We start from the raw sequence: 19,531 nt of genomic DNA, 5'->3' as shown, positions 1-19,531 counted from the left end.
TAGGAATGAAGTCCTGAATCCATACGCTACCAGTGATGTCAGTGCAGCTTGCACCATGCCCTTGTTGTCCTCAAAGACAGGCAGGTGATGACTCAGGGCATATTGCTTATCTCCTTGTCTACCTCCATTTCCTGAGGAAGCCACAGCCCTTTGTATCATACAGTATGATAAGCATCAGTCTCATGATAAAACAAGTCTCTAGGCCAGTAACAAGGGCTGTTAATGTTAGAACTCATGAGCATTCTGGATCACTCAAGACTGCTTGTGTGTCCTGTCCTGTTACTGGACTCAGGCACAGCACATGACAGAAAATATCTGAATTTTCATCAAATAACAGGTATCTCTTAAAATGCAGTGAGAAGCCACATCCCACAGTCCTCAAATATCTCTGTAGGAAGCTTCTCATTTTCTTCTGAAAACTGTCTGAACTACTGGGCATCAGCAGGGCTGCAGAGAGAAACCCTCTCATCCAGTTTCAGTGTCACTAGAACAGAAGATGAGAGTGGTTAAATTCCTCCTTCAGTTTCAATCACAGTGCTTCAGGCAGGCACACAGATTTTATACATAAAACACTGAAACTGAGATCTGCATTGACTAAGACAATTTCTATAGTATGCACCTTCCAGGATAATGGGCTCAACATTTTCCTCTCCTTGTTTAATTAATGAGAACACTTTCCCCCGCCCCTTGCCCTCACTAGTGACATAGGCACTGGGTTAATTGTTCATCTCCTGCAGAGGAGACAAGAGCAGAACACTGAAAGAATCACTGTGAGGTGGCTGGGCACCATTTACCCAGTGTGTCACATATATCTCATTCTTACTTTATAGCAGTACAGTGATAAAGTGCCTGTCAAGGTCAGAAACACAGTCATGGATGGAGGTCAAAGGGAGATGGTTTACAATCCAGCACTTAATTTGTTCCTTCTAGTTGAAGGGGAAAAAAAAAAGAAAAAAAGACAACCCACATAGTTGTCCTACTTTCTTCAATGAAAAACATTCCAGTGTGTCCAGTGATATAGAACAAGTACCAGAAGTACAAGTACCACCTCAGCATAGGTGAAGAATTCATAGGTATGCCACTTGCCAAGTCCTGCCAGATATGTGTTAGTAAATTACATCTTTGAGGCTCAATCTAAAGATGGCTGAAACAACTTATTCCCACTAATTGAAAACAATCTGGTATTAAGACTTACCTTAAAAAAACATAAATCATTTAAGATAGTATTCCGTACTCCATCCTTTGATTGCATTGTGTTGTGAGAAATGCCCTGTTTCTTTTGAAAAATTATATTGTATTTATTCAAAACAAGGCTTGTACTGAAGCAAAAAAGCCTAGTGAAAGGTGCATCTTCACTTCTTACAAAATATATTCCAGTAGCGATTAGTTCCTAAAGTGATCAGAGTTTTAACAATGCTTGAGAGAATAGACCATCAAAAAAGAAAATATTAGTGGACAACAACCAGTGTATGGGAACTGCTGAGTCACAACCTGAACCACTGATTGAGCACCTGAGGAAAGGAGCGGGTCAGCCCTAGGAGCACAGGTGAAGGCAATTCAGCTGTGTGAGGGGAAGGGATGGAGCCTGGCTGTGTCTCCCTTAGACCTCATTTAAGGGCTGACTGCCACTGAGGAAGGTTGTTTTTCTGAAGATCTCCTTTTGGTGAAGCTTTCCCCTGCAAACCTAGAATCTTCTGGCATGGGTGAGCAATCTTCTCCATTTCTTTTATAGCACCTTTCTAGCATGCTAGTTCTTCTGTCATCACATCTCTGTTATAGCACCTTTCTCTTTGCATTGATCTATCCAATTACTACAGACCAGGCTGAATAAAGATTTTTTTTGGTTGTCTAATGAATACTAATGTAAGTTAGAACATACATTTTTCTATTTGCCTAAGCCTGCCATTACCTTAAAATGCATGCATGTAAATACTCCAGAGCAGTGCCATACCTGTTGGTGTCCCCAGCCAGCCCTGTGATGATGCTGAGCAGTAGTAGCTGGCTGTCTGACTGGCCCTGTTTCTGAGAAGGGCTGACAGCAGCCCTCTTTAGCTCTACTGCTGAAGTTCTCACATTTGTGTTCAAGAGGGGCAAGCCCCAAACTTCTCACAGATTCTCATTAGTGGTGCTCATTTCCATGCAGTTTTTCAGACCAAAGCCAGAGGTTTATGATTTAGAAGGGAGGGCAACAATTGAAGGATTCCATTATTCAACCTTTCTAGCATTTTGCTAGTCTTTGGACTTCTGCAGATATATTCAATTTGGAGGAATACTTCTAGGAAACAGCAGTGTGTTATTTGGTAAGTGCCTTTTTAGGTGTTTGTCTACAGAGGGGTTGAGTTATGCTGTTTAGGTGTTATTAAATATATGTTTGCAGTTGCATCTGTGTGGAGTGATCTAGATGAAAACAAATGCAAATAAGCAGAGTTTAAGCATGCCTAATGTGAGCGGTGTGGTGTTTATGCTATTCACACACATACCAAACAAGCAAGTTTACCCACTTTTTTTATTTGCTGTTTACCCTTATGCTGCATGTACTATACAGCTGTCTTGGCATGTGTTTACATGTCAAACCCTTATGTAAAACCTGAAAGGCAGTCTTCCCTTCCCTGCATGTGTATGGAGCATTGTACCCATGCAAAGTAAAACAATAAATTGCTCTTCTGATTTGTTTACATTGCCACCCTGACTTGATAGTGCTTCAGCTCCTCTCCTGCTGGTTTTACAGAGAAAAGAAAAACAATAGAGAAAGCAGCATGGAACAAGGATGTGTATGTATGCCACTTCCCAGTTTTGCTTAGCTTGGAATAAAACATATATGAATTAAGATATGAAGCTCAGAATAAAAGATTACACAAATAATGTTTTCATGTGGCCTAATCGTCTAGAGCAGGCAGTAGATTTCTATTACAAATTGCTTGTCACGTTGATGTGAAAATTTTAGTTGTAGCTATTTTGTTTCATATTGTCCTGTCTGAAACATCTGCATGCCAGATGACAGAAACATTCGCAACTGGAATGATATGCAATTTGTTCATATGGATAGAGTGCTACAGAGTGCTTGGAATGCTTCAGCACTTGAAGTAACAGGTCACAGAACCTGCACATGGGTTGTTCAAAACTAGTACTTGAACAGTTCTGTCAAACCATTGTAACCCAAATATACTTCTATAATGGCTGCTTCTGAAATATTTTTTCCTTTTGAACTGATTTGTTTGACCTTTATACAAGGCTGCTAAGTGGGAACAGTGGGTAACTCTGAACAAGGACACCTGCATGGCCAATTACCCGCACATGTCTGAGCCAGGCAGACACATGGAGGTGCACCTGGGTGGATGGAAGCAGGCAATTACAAGAACTAGGCATTGCTGAGAAGCAGCTGAAAACAGAGGTGGGGCTGAAACAAGCTTTTTTTTTTTTAAAAAAAAAAAAAAATATATATATATATATATAAATAAATGTTGTTTAAGTGGATTAAAGGACAAATGTTAAATTTTTAAAAAGCCAGGTTTTGTACATTTTCAGGGTGGAGAGAACCTCATGAAAGGATTAAAAAAAAATCCAATATAGTCACTTCATTTTACAAATAAAAGTTTATGAACCTGAAGAACTTTTATTAACTTCATAAAAGAGGTAGTGCATTTATGAAATGAATTTCATTTGTTGCTCATTTACTAAAGCGGCCTCAGTATTTTATACAGAGAAATACAAATGAGCAGACATAAATTGGAGAAGTAGGTAAACATCCTAATGAAAACTTTAAGATGCTGAAAAGGCAAAGTAATACTTCAAATATAAATTAACTCAGGTGAGAAGGAGTTGATATTTCAAGGCTGAAATTCAGTATTGAATCCAGCATAAGGAAGAAAAATATTTTTCATATGTTACTGGAAGAAAATTCTGGCTGCTGAAAGGTACTGTTTGTTTCATCCTCTGAAGGGGACATAGAAACTTCCTTAGGAGCAAAAACACAAATTACAGTTTGTGTTGGATGCCATTTCAAAAAAGCCAGGAAGCTCAGCACACCTGGTGACGTGCAGAAATGAGTGCTCAGCACTCCTGATGGGAATCACAGCAGGTTGGTGTGGAACAGCAGGTGCAGGCAGATGCATTTTGTTCAGTCTCTGGTCCAGGCTGGTGAGGTGCTCAGAAGAATGCACTATCTCTAGCCTAGTACTCTGCCTGAGCTGTTATGCAGTAACTAGACTATAAAGGAGATAATTGTTTTCATGGAAATGTTCTATTACTGCAAACTCACCAAACCTCTGTCATTCAAAGAGGTTACTGCTCTTAGGAGGGTAGAGCAGGGTCCAGCTTTGGCCAAGAAAGGCTTCTTCAGAGCCAAACAGCTGCTGCTTTGTTGAAGGAGAAGTGCTGATGGCCATCTTCCATATCCCAGTAAAGGCACTTGCAGTCCCAGTTTGTTTCTGGTGAAAGCTTAGTCCTCAAAGTTATGTCTCCTTTGGTGGCAGAGAGGACAAAGGGGCAGCAGTGCAGTCACAGCATTTGACAGGACTGTGGGTCCCACAAAGAAGGTCTGAGTCTGACAGTGGAACAATCTGATAGTGGATTTAGGAGATGGTTCCGGGGACAAATGGGTACTACTGGTATTACAAAATATACACTGAATCAAACTTAGGTCATACTATCAGTATCTGGAAAGCTATGTCTATTAGATTAATATTAGAAGGTAGAAGGAGCAAAAGGAGATGGTATTTCAGCTCTGACATCTCAGTGGAGGGCACAGAAAGGGGTTTCAGTGGTTGTTCCTTATCCCAGAATAATAATAATAAGAAATTATGTATGTGTGTCTAAGACTACATTCTGATCCTTAAGGAAACAGCAATCTCTCCCTAAGCAAAACTCATAATCTTCTAAGATTTTATTATGTCTAATCCTAGCTCTTTTGCTCAGCTAACTCATGGATTTAGTAAATATGTAGTTCATGTTAGCATTTGCAGACTTTTTTTTCTGACTTAATCCATCCCAAGTAAATTAAATTAAGAGGAAAATATATGATCCTACAATTATAAATTACATTATAATCTGGGCAATACTAAAATTGAATGCATTAATGTTGCGTAGGCAGCTCTAATTCTGACTACTTATTAAGAGTTTGATTTGGCAATCAATTTAATTTTACTTCAGCATACACATGAAATAGAACATTCACATGAAACTTGCACTTACAAGAAGGAAATTTGCTGGATGAAGAAATATTTTAACCTTTGAAAGTATGAGTATCATTTATGTGCTTGCAAAGGGTCATCAGGAATACCAGGCCTTCATATCTACATTTTTAAGCCTTTCTTAGTTGAGTTCAGAGAACAGCAGAAAACTAGAGAAGGCTAATTTTCTCCAGTTTGGACCACCTACTTTGCCAGAGGGTTTCACAGCTGGTTTGATGTGTCTGTAAGTAGAGTTACATTAACTTTGGATTGCGAAGAGTTGGGAATCTTAAAGTTTCCTTTGTGTTCTCTTTCTTGTGTTATTGGAAATTTTGCTCTTGATCTCAATGATGCTTTCCTAGAATACCCTTCTATGCCAGGAGTTCCACTGCTTTTATCTGTCAAACTGTGCAGAGATTAATCTTCAACATTTTTATAATTCTATGATGTGTTAAGACTCAGTGATGACACCTGAATATACAGTGCAATCTTGAAATTTTCTGTAAAAGATAAGTTAAATATAATGAAAGTAGGAACAACAACAAAGTGTCTAGGAGTTCTCCTTTTCATATTGTAATGTGCAGTAATGACTCAACAAATGTAATGGAGAGAATGACACAGCAAGAGGACCAAGTGGGTATTTTGGTTAGTTCCTACTACAATTAAGGAAACCACAAAACCACATCAATCCCTACTCTGCTGAACCAGAGACAACAGAAAACAGAGATTTTGTTTCTAGAACTGCAAACCACAAGAATAAAAGTTTCATTTATTCTATGGAATTAACCTGGATTTCTTTTGGAATCCAATTGACATATAAAATTATGTGTTGCTGTACTGTGCTTGGGTGTGACATAAAGCAAGACATCCAGTCACTGATGCCTCATGTGCCATGTGAACTGTAAAAACGTATTCCATTTTACACTTTTTCCAGGTGGAGGTTACTTGATTCCTGCAAGAATAAACACATCTTCCAGCCATATTTTATGTCATGCTATAAAGGGAAAATATAGTTATCTGTATTTAAATGGTAACATTTTATTTTCATTATCAACTCTTTCACAAAATAGACAACAAGTGATACAAATAGGGGAAAATGATTATTCTGTATTCTAGGCATTTCTAAAGTGATTCTGTATAGCTCGGCCTGATGACTATTGACAGTGCTGTGGTGTTTGCTTAAAAAGGTGTACTGTGACCTTATTGTTATGCTTCTTTCTCAGCAGTACCCGTATGCAGCAGGTAGAAACAAATATTTGTCCCACTGACCCAGAAGGAGTTCTAAGACCTTTCTGTGCAGTTTCCTCTAAGCCTTCTCAAAGCAGCCATGTTGATGTTGCAGGGTCCTGTAGTGTCTCTAAAGCAGTTCTGACACTCCATATCTCTGGATCTATAGAGACCTATAGAGTAAAAGCAAGGCTGACTCATTTAGAAAGTCAGCCCTGCACCAGTATTGGCCACCAGATAGTTTCTCCATGTTTAGCTATGTTGGCTTCTGGGTATGCAATAGTGGAGCTGTGTAAACAGCTGCAGCACAGCCAAGAATCCAGGAACGTAGCTGGGAATGTTTTTGGCTTCTGAAAATGTCTGAGCCTCGCAAGTATAATTAGATCTTTCTGCAAATGGAAAACTGAAGAATGGCATTTTTGTGATGCAGATCATAGTCAAACTGCTGGTAGTTATAGGTATAACAGTACTTTAAATCACTGGTCGTACTCTTTAAGTTGGAAATAACCTGTAAGCACCTCAGTGCTTACATCTATAGCTGTAATGAAGTGACAGAATTGCTAGAATTCTTCCAATCACAAACCACGGATCATATGTTCTTCTTTCATCTGCCTTTAAAAGTAGAGGCTATGTAGAAATTAGCTCATAGGTTATGTGTGAGAACAGTAATCTTCTGATCAAATATCTGTCAGGAACTGGGATTTTTTTACCCATTTAGGAATATTAATAAGCATAATAATTCATATGCACTTCTATGTTGGATGCCATTTTGTCAGAGTGCCCTCTGCTGCCATCTGTCACATGGCAACAACTGTAATGGAGTATTCACAGCCAGGTTCAGCCTTTACTGCCATACATCCACCTCTGACATTGTGAGCCAACATAAGAAAATAGGATGCATTACTTTCAGAGCAGCCCTTGTATGTACTACATTTGAATACTGAGTAATAAGTTAAAAAGGAAAAGAAAGTCACTCGTACTTTCTGAGCAACTCTATGAGCAGTTTTTGGTAAAGGAGTTCTCAGGAAGACCTCTTTATAGGGTGTTTTAATTGAGTGTTGCTTTCTACCTTTGAAGTTGTAGTTTGTAGAATTACTTATTGTTGTGTGCCCTTATACTACTGGTATCGGTTGTTGATTCTTTAACAGTTAATCTTCTGGCATTGCTGTAAGTTCATTATTTACAAGTAAGTCTAAAAACTGGAAAAGTGTTAATACAGTTAAATGCCACTAGCATACTAAAGTAAAGCTCCTAAAATACTGACCTATAAAAAGCTAAAGACTTAATTTCTGAATTGTGAAGACCTTATGCAGTATTTTTATGAACTAAAACTCACGTGATGTTGTAAGTGTCGGAGGTTTTTGTTGTTTTGTTTGCTTTGGGTTTTTTGTTTGTTCTGTTTGTAATCAAGCAGAGTTGACGAGTTGCTAATACTTACGAGTCTATTTCTAAGCATTCTTATTAGAAACAGTTCTGGAACTCTGTGTTGTCGTGCTATTCAAGAAACATGTGATAGACATTTAGCTTTTTGAACTGTGCAGCATGTGAGGTGAACCAAGGCGCAGTAATTGCAGTGCTTCCCAGGCGTTTTGATTTGTGGACTTCCAATGCCTGTTGTGGCAGATCTCTGCTTGGCAATCTTCCATATCTGCTACAAAAGTTGTCTCTTTCTTCATTGGAAATGTTTCCTTCCTTTTGCTTCTGGTTTAAGCCTTTCCCTGAGGTTCCACAAGTTTATTTTAACCTGTTGCTATGTCCATAAGCATCTGCTGTACTTGACTTAAAGGGGAAAATAACCCTTTGAAAGTGGAGACTTCTACTTTAGCATGTCCTTGCTATAATCTATATGATGCTGGACATCTAAGTAGTTTTTATAAGAGAGGAAGGTAATCAGCTCCAAATTCACTGGTGCACCTGTTCCCATCCATGCTGATGCACCCTGTAGTGGCTCCTCAGCTGTTGAGTCTGGGTCTCAGAGGACTCCAGTGTCATCACCCTTCTCACAACTCTTTCTGCAGAAAGGGAACCAAATGGGAGCTGACTCAGAGCCACAGGGTAGGACATACATGCTATTGATTATTCATGATAGCAGCAAGCATAGGATTTTCAGATCTTCATGTCTTTACGTGCTCTTCTCTCAATTTCCCTCCTCAGGGATATGGTAGCTTCAAAACCTGTGCAGATTCCAGACACTTCAGCTAGTGCAAGTCTGCAGGCCGTGGTGAAACAACTGAAAGCATATTCTAAATTTCCATGTTTCTATTTTGTTGATACTTTAGAGGGGGTTTTTTTGTGTTTTTTGTTTGTTTGTTTGTTTTTTTACTTTGTTGGAATTCCTCCTTCCTGAATTTGCTTTTTTTTTTTTTTTTTTTTTTTTTTTTTGACAGCTACAATTGCTGTTCCATCATATAAATTACTGGTGCCGCACCTTTTACCCAAAATAATGGGTGACACTTGCTTCTATAAGCTCTAATTGTTTTTGGAATCTGACTCTCATCATCTTCATCAGGTGATTCTTTGTCTTCTTAGCCCGCTTAGTAGAATGTTTCCTTGGCACACCCATTTACTTAGCATATCCATTTTACTGCTCAGATACATCTATTTAAATGTTAATAAGTCTCACTCCTCCTACCACCCAACTCAGACACTTTTCACTGCCAGTGGGTGTCTCAAAAGAAATTAACACATTAACTTAAGATAATACAAAATGAAATGATTGGCTTGGTTGCACTTCACATTCCATAAAAAGAACACAGAAATCTTTCTTCCATGCTCAGCATCTTTGCTTCCCATCAGTGCTATTTAGCATCCTGGAGCTGTTTGAAGAAAAGATTGTGCCTGTTGCCTCCTACTCAGATGTAAAGATACTTTGTTGAATTCAATCTCCTTCATGAAACCTCAGCTGCTCTGAGAATTTATTTTTATGGCTGTGCACTGCATAGTGCTTACCAAGCTTTTTGCACAGCTCACCAGTGTTATCACATACCCATCACAAAATGAGTTGGAATTATATTTCTCATCGGCTGGGTCAATTTATTGCTCTACGTGGGAGATTTTCTAATCTCAGTTATACCAAAATCAATTATAACATTCTGGATATTTGCCAGCTCCAGATCAGATTCTGACTCAGTCTTCTGAGTCTTGTACTTTTTTTCCCCCCTAATTTTCTTTTCATTATGAAAATGTGTCACGGTCAGAAATTGGTTATAAAATGGTATTATTTTGCTAATGCGTTTTATGTTTGGAAGTTCCTATTCAAAGTCAGTTCTTCTGTAATTGGGTGTGCATACTTGTGTTCTATGCGTGTTCAATGCTCACATTGTTTGTTAGCCACAAAGGCCTGCTTAAATCTATGTTAAACTGTAGCCATCTTAAATTCTTTTTAATTATTGACACAAATAATTGATTCTAAAATCCACTGATACATAAGGAGTATGCTGTAACAACTTGCTTTGGTTTTGGAGTGGGGGGGAAGATACCCCCCTTTGACTGAGCATTATGCTGACTTGCCAGTAAAACAAAACAAAACCCAGAAATGCTTACTTTTCCAACGACTGCAACAAAATGTTTCTTTTATATTATGTGATTTACTCTTGTTTAGTAACATAATCATATCCCATAAAGCAAGATAAGTTTCCTCAGTTAGAAAGGGTGTAAGTCACTCCAGAAACTTTCAGTACTTAGGTCTAAACACCGAGCAACCAGGCATTTTGGTGTATTTCATTAACTAAGTCCACACGTGTCTTAATTTGAAAGCTTGTTTGTCATTTAAACTGAGTATTTTTTCACTTTGCTCTTCAACCTAGTAAACAGCACCTATTAAGGGAAGCCTGAATAATGGAATGTTTTGTTACCACCTCCCACCTTTCAGGAATTATTCACTTTTTCTTTTCAAATTATAAAGTAATGGCAGCTTGTTACTATCCACATATACAGAAGTTTAGAAGCCCAGCCTTCTCAAATTGGACCAAATATTGCACTCATGGACACCCTAGTCAATGTGAATGGAGCAGTAAGACAGACTATCAACTGCAGTCAATTTGTGACTAATCTGTTTGCTTTAACCTATGTACCTACCCATTTCCTTGCTTTTCATTTGCCTTCCACTTAATATTAAATTTGTGACATGAGCACAGATATCTACCTACTGCATGAAGGCTTCACAGTGTTAGTGATTTTTCCCAGTGCTCTTCATGAAAAACAGAATGAATCAGCTGGAACAGACTGTTACAGTCAGCCAGCAATTCATTTTGAAGCTGTGGGTATATCCAGCAAAATCAGTGAGATGTAGTAAAATTATAATTTTTTCCATAGGAGAGGCTGCTATGTAGGGATAGCAGGGGAGAGAGTTGAGTGGTATACTACAAGAGATAAGCATAGGTCTCGCAGACCTACAAAGAATGTTATCCTGGAAAAAACAATCTCACAGAGTTTTATTTGGCAGATTAGCTTTTTCTTGACTCTCTTTTGGAATATATTATTTTACTGTTGCAATACTTACAATAGGGAGCAATAGCACAATTATATTTTGGAAATTCAATAATACTCAAAAATTCATATATGGCTGCCATTTCTGTGCAGTGCTCTAAGCACAACAGGGGCTGGGCACTTTGGGGAAGGCACAGGTGCAGTGCTGTGATTCTAGTCCATGGTGGCAGGCAAAGTTAAAAGAAGTAGCAATGTGTGTTGAAAATAGAAATAATTTCCTCAGAGATGGTTCTGAAATGCAGGGTCCAATATTTGCTATCAAAGCTGTTCTTCAGTGGCAGTCTGCTCTCATGAGTATTTTATTTTTTTTCTAAAATGTATCTCTCATCTTTTGAAATCTGAGTTTTCATTATTTAAAAAAAAAAAAAAAAAAAAAAAAAAAAAAAAAAAAAAAGAAAAATCCCTTACAGACAAAAAAGGTTTTAAGTAAAAGTTGAAAAACATCCAAAATTTTCTCTGTGAATATAAAAGCTGCTTTTGTTCATGCCTATTCCTCTCCTCTTGTACCACTCCCCAGCCAGTCTTAGGAGTTATTAACAAATAGAAACCTTTGTTAGAAATTAGTTCTGCTTGAAAATGCATCACAAGAACCTGCCTAAAGGCAGAGGTTATCTAACAAATATTTTCCTTTTCATTTCTTATTATTCTTTCATCAGTTTGCAGTGAGTTTCTCATTTACTGAGCTAAGTAAGTTGAAAAAATGAGCAAACATTGAATAGTTTCTATCTGAGAGCATTTTGTGAAATTTACATCTTTGTTTACTTTGGTTTCACCCCCAAAATAAATAACAAAACAACAATTAAAAAAAAACCTGCACTACTATCTAATATTATTATTCTACTCTTGTTTTGTTAATTATAATGAGGCTCTGAACTGCGCCTACGAGAAGTGAACACAGAATAGAGATAATTTCTGCCTTGGGGTTTATGGTTACTTTGTTGGCTGAAGTGATCAGGGTCCACAGTCGTGGAGGGCCACAGTCAAAGCAGCAGGCTGTGAAAATGGCCCTTGCAGCTGCTTTCTGAATGTATCTAGTGTGGCAAACCTGCCATTGTGAAGCTGGAGTACAGGATTTGGCAGTAACTGGAAAGTGAGATGATCAGACTTGATCAGTGGTTTTTAACAACGAATTTAGAGTATCTTAGACTCCAGCAAGGAAGTTTCCCTTGACAATCTATTCATGTGCTCCACAATTTCTGTCTACTGGAAAGCTTTCCATAGCATATAATCCAAGTCTCCCTTACTGCTTTAAGTGTGTTACCATACCCACTAAGAGAAGGACAAGAAATAAGTAGTGTAATGCTTTCCTTGAATTCTTGAAAGTAGTAATTATGCTTTCCTTCAGTCTTCTTTTCACCACACTCACAACTCATTTCAGACTGTTTTTGAGGCCTGATTTTCAAACAAGATTTTAGACATTTTTCAATCAAGAAATGCCAGCACTTTCTGTAGCGTAAAAAAAATAAACCTCTTCCCAACAATAATTATGTACTTTTAATGTGAGGTATAAAAATGTATTCTTTCTTGGAAAATGTTTGTGAAGCATAATGTATATAGGCAGTGAGAAATCACCTACCAGACTCGAACGTTATACTGAAAAATTCTATGGTGTGCATGAACTAGGAAGTTATGCTAATGCATACTAACATAAAATGAGTGTAGTCAAGCCTTCTTTTAAGCAGCTTGAAAATACTTATCACTATATGGAAATACATGTAATTTCCATATGCAAATTCTTTTATTAAAAAGGCTCAGTTCTTCATTCTGTAATTGGCTTTGGCTGTCAAGCAACATGCTAACAATAAATTTCATCTCTCTTTATAGCACATCTGCTAGTAGTGGATGACAGTGAATTGGCAGAACAGAGATCCCAGACACTGGCATAAAATCAATTTTTTTCCTCCTCATTTCATTCATTTCCTGCCAGTTGAAAATCATAGCCTCCTAAAAATGGTATCAGTCCATACTGGCCTTCAGAACTGATGTCTTTGCAATATGCACCAAGCAATGCCTTCCCTCTCATATCATCTCACTGAGGCTGTGGACTGGTAAATGCAAGTTACAATTCAGAGTCAATAAGAACATCAAAATCTTGCTTTTTCTTCTGTAATCTGTTCTCAGATTACAAGCATTTCTCCTCATTTGTACCAGTACTATAAATTAAATAATTCCATGTCACTCAAACATGCTGACTTTAATGTGAATTCACTCCTTTTCTCATCTTAACCTCTACCTGAACAGTCTATGTTCTGAACAGATTATTTCCTGTGGAGGGTATGTCCATGGTTTCACTTTGGATAGCCAAGGCTATCCATCTGTAAATATTTTGACTCCTGTGTATTGGTCTGTCTCTGTACTTGTGCCTTCATTCACTTCTAGTTGTAGGTTTCAAAAGCTTTGCTTGAGTTTTCGCTCCAAGTCAGTATAGGGCTGAGCTGTATCTCAACTCGTTCCCTCTTATCCCATCCTGTTTTGCTAACCCAGTGTATATTTTATTTTTGGAGGGGGGGGGGGGGGGGGAAACAGGGAATGATGAAGCACCAGAATAACTTAATGAGATCATCCCAGGATCCTGACTCCAACTATAGCCAGTAGCAGTAGCAGATGACCAGTATAGTGTTTCTGATGATAGCCATCGGCAGATGCCTGGGAAATAGTCGAAGAGGAAAGTGGGCACATGGCAATAGGTGTGCCGCTGCAAAGACTGTTTCTGCATCATTCTATGCAAATGCAAGAGGAATGAGTACTCCATAGATCATAAGGCAGGTTCTTGTGTCGTTGGTGGTTACAAATTATAAATGTTACAGAGAATAGAGAAAACAGCAGTGACTTCTTTGTTCTCTGTAAAGAGTAGTGCGAAATACATCTTCATATATAATAAAGTCTTCTCACCTGTCGGCCCAGGAAATTCCTCTGAAAAAAATTGAAGTTGCTGTTATTTGGCTCATTTCTAGCCTTGAAAATACTTCAGTCGTCTCAGTGCAGTCACTGAAGTACTTCTTAGAGGCTAATGAGTACATTTCACTGCATTATTCAAAAATTGTCTTCTCTCATGCTTTGTGATATTAGATCAAATTCTTAAGAGAAAGGATTTTTAAAAGCCCAGATGAGAATGGGAAATGAACTCATTTTGCAAATTGTCATTCCGGAATAGAGTGGGAGTAACAAGTGCAGAAGAAGCTTTCACTGCTGTAGCTGAATTATCTGCCAGTGGTGGGTGAATAAATATTTTAACTGTACCTGCAGAAGGGAGTACCTGGATGAAATCATAAACAGGAAATACCTATTGGTCTCCTTACTGCAAAGCACTTCAAATTTTAGTTGCTTTTTTGCTGTTACTTCAACTAAACTCAGAATGTCAAGAATTAGGGTGCCAGCATTCTTAAATTTCTATCTAGATTATCTTATTTCTAATGTTTGTGGAATGAGACTATCTTGGAACTAATCAGATCAAAGAGAGGTGACTACATATTCGATACTTTGTACAAAGTAATCTGTTCTACTTTTAAAGTATTTAGACTGCAAAATTGAGTACAGAAGTAATACAGAAACAAGGAGATCATTTTTCATTTCATCCATAATATGTTGATTTTATATTCAAGGAAGAAAATGAAGATATTATAAGATCAGCATGGATTCTAAATACATCTGTAATAAAGAGATGATTAAACAGTATGCCATTAAATAGTACTGTTTCCTGCAGTAGTAGATCTGTTACCTGTAGTTTGCTTGGGATATACGATTTAGTCTGGTTTGCCCTCATTTATAAGGATGTTCTAGTAACATTTGAGCTGAACTGAGTTGTGAAAACACTAAGACAAACAATTTTAACAGATGGTATGATGATGACCTCACATTGTGGTCTAGACAGGCTAATGAAATGACTGCCTAACAGAAAGAAACCTCCAAAATTGTGTAAAATACAGGTTCTGACAAAGATAAAAAATGAAGCTATGGGACACATAGAAAATCTAGGAAGTAAATTGAAATGTGGTCCATGGAATGACAGTTCTCATTGAGATGTGATGAGACCACTTTGATGGCTTCACCTACTGCGTAAAATGGTGTTTGAGTAGAAATTCAGGCTTACTATCTGCTCCTTAGACCAGGGACTCTGTAACCCCAACAGAGACAACCCAGATGTACATATTGACTTAAACCAAAACTGTATCTAAGTGTTCCTTTTCAGGGATATTTTCCATAACTGTTTTTCCCCTGTATGACACTATCAGAGGCAGAAATAACTACCATGGGAAGCTGGTAGTTTTTCAGTGATTGAAGTTTTCCTTAACAGTTAACCACAAAAAAAAAAAAAAAAAAAAAAAAAAAAAAAAAAAAAAAAAAAAAAAAATATTAAAAAAAAATAATCATCTGGTTCTGAATTGAGATTCTCTTATTTTGTGTCTCCAATTAATTTTTAAGTGAGAAGATTGGTTTGACTGTTTTTATCCTGATGGTGTTAAAAACACCAGAAGCAGCTTACAGAAAGTCAAGGTTAGTGATCAGGCTACAAGATGTGGGAAACGCAGCAAGGGCCACAGCTGTGGTTGATTATAGTTTCTTCTCATGAATTTCATCACCACGAATATGTGACTAAGTAAATTTGCACTGATTTGAAGGAGTTTTGAATCGCACTATATTATTTTGAAGAGGCAGTGACTTAAAGAATCCCTGTGCAATTTTTTTTAGTTTCAGAATGTAAACAGTTTGCAGAATAAGAATGAAGTCTTTATGGCTCACAGAGGAGCCCAATTACACGGTGAGGCCAAATGTGGAGAGTCTAATTCTAGCAGAGTTAACACACTCACATTTTGAACATCTGTAAAGTCTTATGTGAACTGAATGTTAAGTAAAGGCAGCTTCATTTGTTTGTAGAGTATGGCATATTGCTATTTATTTCAGTGCAACTTCTTTTCCACAGGCTTCAAAGATACTGCTTTTGGAATAGTTTTTAAGGGTTATGCTAGTTTAATGGAATTGATTTTGTATCTTTCCTGACAGCCTGGGACTTAGATCCTTGTGTGCAAGGCTCTCACAACACAGGGGGAAAAAAAAAATAAAAATAAAAAAATCTAAAATCAAACTAATGAATGTGAAATGATTCATACATTTCCCAACGTACTTTTTATTCATTTAAAGTTTGAACTTTAGGTGGTATTCAAAAGCCTTTCAGAACAAAAAATAAATGTTGAAAACAGTAAGAAAAAAAAAGTTTCTGGCAGCCCTGCCAAGCAGGGGTGTTGGAGCTTCATGATCCTTGAGGTCCCTTCCAACCTGGGTCATTCTGTGATTCTGTAATTATTTCTCAAAGAATTAAAGCATGAGTAAACAAGTTATTGAGCTTTTATTACTGCAAAGATGAATGTTGCCTGGTTTACATCTCAGACAGAGGTAATTTTGGGGGAAAAGCTTACAGGCTTTGGAATGAGGAATATTTTTCTATTTCTGATATTAAGGAACTGGCAGCTGCTTAAATAAGCTCAGTAGTATGGTATGTCAACCCAAGTACTAGGGAAAGACTCCTTGGAAAGATTCACTGCCAAAATCCTCCAGTGCATGTTCCTATCATTAAAGCAGCCTTTGCAAAGGCACATCAGGTTGTTCTTTGACTTGGAAATAGGACAGATGAGCAGCACACCAGGACTTGCTCTTTACTGGTAGGTCCAAGTTTTGAGACAGGCACCTCCAAAGTCTCTTATAACTCCTTGGAAAGATGTGATTCTGGATGTAGCATAGTTTGCTTTGCTAGCGTGCTTCACCACAGGGCTGTGATCACCAGCTGTCTGGTGTTTGGGGTGTGAATACATACTGAGAGCAAGAGGTATAAGAAAAACATCAGAGCTAGATTGTGCCTTGAGGCACAATTGATTCTAGTTGATTCTACTGTCCTTCCTGTTATATCTTATGATATTTTCTGTACTCATATGTTCACCCCATAAGACATCCATGTGAGCAGCTCTGTGGTTTTATTTTCATGTTTAAAACAAGTTGCTGTAATCAGCTTTTCTGTAACCTTAACTGTAGTTGTTATGACCATATTAAAGTATTACTTTCCAGGCTCAGCCTTGATGTAACTCCATGATTAGAGGCTTAAATTCCAGTGTGGAGAAAGTCTATAACAAAACTGAAGCTCTCTTTAATTTCCTGTGATTCAGCATGCTTGACAGCCACCCAGTTTTTTTCCTGTGCTGTTAGGTTTGGGACTTGCCCTCTGAGTGCCAGTGGATTGCTGATGCCTCTCCAGCTCGTTGTTCCCAATTCTGTCAGTGATAGTTAACCCCTTGTCCAGCACTGGCTTGGAGGCAAAGATGTGTCAAGTGAGTATGCAGATGCTGTTAAACAAACCCAAACCTCACCAAAAGCACACTTATTTCAAGAGAAAAGTGGTTTTTTTTGTGATTTGAGTGTACTTTGAATTAATCCCTGAGATGCTTTCCTTATTTAAAATGGTAGTGCAAAATATTGAGGATAGTGATGTAAGGGGGCATTGAAGGTCAGGACAGAATCTTTTGAAGGAATGAACTGTTTTATGGCCACTAGTAGTACTGTATTTCTTCCTAAATAAAGATAAACAAATGTTTCATCCCTTATATGGTTATGTCTACATTGAATCTTACTATAAGAATGTGGCCTGCATATTTAGAAAGTAAGTAATGTTACAGGAGCAATCTTTTAAGTTTGTTTCCAGAGTGCATTTATTTGAGAGTCCTTTAGTTTAGTAGCAACTTGTTAATGGTATTTCCTAAATTAAAAAGCCATCATGAATAGCCTCTCATTCTTCTGCTCCAAAAATAAGCACAAAATAAGCCAGCAGCTTTGCAGTCAGAAAGCCTAGGAATGTAATTCTGAAGTAGCTCCAGCTGTGAAATCTAGGAAATCAGCCAGGCTGGTTTCAGCTCCCCTTAAACTAGGAACTTCCACCTACCAATAAAAGGAATGGGCATTTTGTTTATCTTTCCACAGGGTACTGATATACATCTAAAATGTGTCTAATTGAATCAATCAATCAACTGTCAAGATGAGTCCCTTAGTAGTACCATTGATACAGTGATAATTCACCAGCAGATAATGAAATTCTTTGAACCATTCTGAGTGACACTTGAATACAAACATCTGACAGAAATTTTCAAATTAGATAATACCTCAGAACAGGTGGCTGGCACATCTCTCTTCAGTTCAGAAAGAGGCGGTGCCTGCTATTCACCAGGCACTGAAGAGGAAATTGCTCTCCTGCAATGTATTTTTTCGGTCATAGTTCATAGCAGTAGTGCAAAGTTTGGTGATTGCTTCTGAGAGATTCCTTATTTTCTTGGGTTTGTAGGGTGTGAGTTTCTTTTTGCCACTTACTTTAGGGGTTATGGTAGGAAAGAATTCGGTCATTAGATAGTTATTTCTTGGTACATCTGGACAATGCATAATTGGATTCAAAAGCCAAATTAGAAATGCAAAAAAAAAAACAAAACAAACACAACTGTTTAAGTGGAATAGGTTTTCTCACACTTTTTCTTAAAAATAAATAAATAAAAATCTGTCTTAATGTAAAGCATTTTCTTTACAGTTATTTTGTCCTCTTAAAAACTTTTAAATGAAGACTTTTCTTCAAAGGAAAAACTGAATGCTTTTATTTCAACTTCCCAAAATTAGCCCTAACCACTGTTGTTTATACACACACACACACACACGCACACACACACACTTAAAGCTATTCTACTGATAATAATTTATCTGAAGGTGCTGATGTGAATTTAGCATTTGCATAAAATGTTTCTCTTTCTTTTTTTCTTAGAATGCCATTTGCTTACTCATCTAGCATAGCTGCAGATACTCCTTGCAGTGGACAACTGATTCCTCTTTTCTCTCTCAAGAGAGCTTGCAAATGGCATATTTTCTTGATGGTTCCTTGCATCGTGCTGAAAAATTTTCTTGGTAGGTAGCAGATCTAAATTATTCTGTTTTTGTTTTGTTGTCTATAATATATACCTAAATTGTACCTTGTTTTTATCTCCACCTTCCACTTTCGTGTTATTTTACACAATTATTGTTCACATAACTCAGCCTTACCTATTAAAGAAACTAAATGAGTTTTTGAACCTGAATTCACTTCATACTTTTCTCCTGCTTTTGTGACATTCCTAGTTGATGGTTAGTTGTTGTTCTTTTTTTAACTATTCTTAGCCTAGGAAATGTCAAGAAGTTCCTGTACTGATAGAATTTCAAACTACTGGCTTATTTATTTGAAATTATAAGTAACTCAGGGAAACAACTTACTTGTCTGTAAGATTGTGCTTCTTCCTTTTTCACTTTCTGACATAACTGCTAATTCAATTTAAAAACTAAACAGCTTTAAAGTTTCTAGTTTGCTTTCAGACTACATTGGTTTGGCTTTAAATTATAATCTAAACATAATCTCTGCATACATGTGTCTGTTTTTTAGATAGTCTGGGAAATATGAAGGTAAAAATGAGGACACTTTGTAAGGACTGCCTGTCAAAGGTCATAAGGTTATCTTTCAATTCAAAAATGCATTTTCAAGTGCCTCTTTATGTGTATGTAAGAATTGATGCAGGGTCTTCTGGGTAGGCATTTTAGCAGAGTGAGTTTCTGGTCACACTAGAAACAACATAGATGTTTTTTACTCTTTATTACAT

The 19,531-nt window shown here is 37.4% G+C and overlaps 1 long non-coding RNA gene across 2 annotated transcripts; it reads left to right on the top strand.

Annotated features, from left to right (window-relative positions):
* Positions 1-1,616: 1,616 nt before the first annotated feature.
* LOC140254636 (uncharacterized) lies at positions 1,617-18,803 on the top strand. Of its 2 annotated transcripts, none has more exons than XR_011904273.1 (3): positions 1,617-1,703; positions 2,251-2,300; positions 17,079-17,185. It is a non-coding gene; the product is annotated as an uncharacterized lncRNA (long non-coding RNA). The 2 variants fall into 2 exon arrangements; XR_011904272.1 differs by lacking the exon at positions 2,251-2,300 and adding an exon at positions 18,670-18,803 and having other exon boundaries at positions 1,649-1,703; positions 17,079-17,200.
* Positions 18,804-19,531: the final 728 nt, after the last annotated feature.

This window comes from Excalfactoria chinensis, chromosome 7 (assembly GCF_039878825.1).
Source record: "Excalfactoria chinensis isolate bCotChi1 chromosome 7, bCotChi1.hap2, whole genome shotgun sequence".
Lineage (NCBI taxonomy): Eukaryota > Metazoa > Chordata > Aves > Galliformes > Phasianidae > Excalfactoria > Excalfactoria chinensis.
This window is presented reverse-complemented; position numbering and strand designations above follow the sequence as displayed.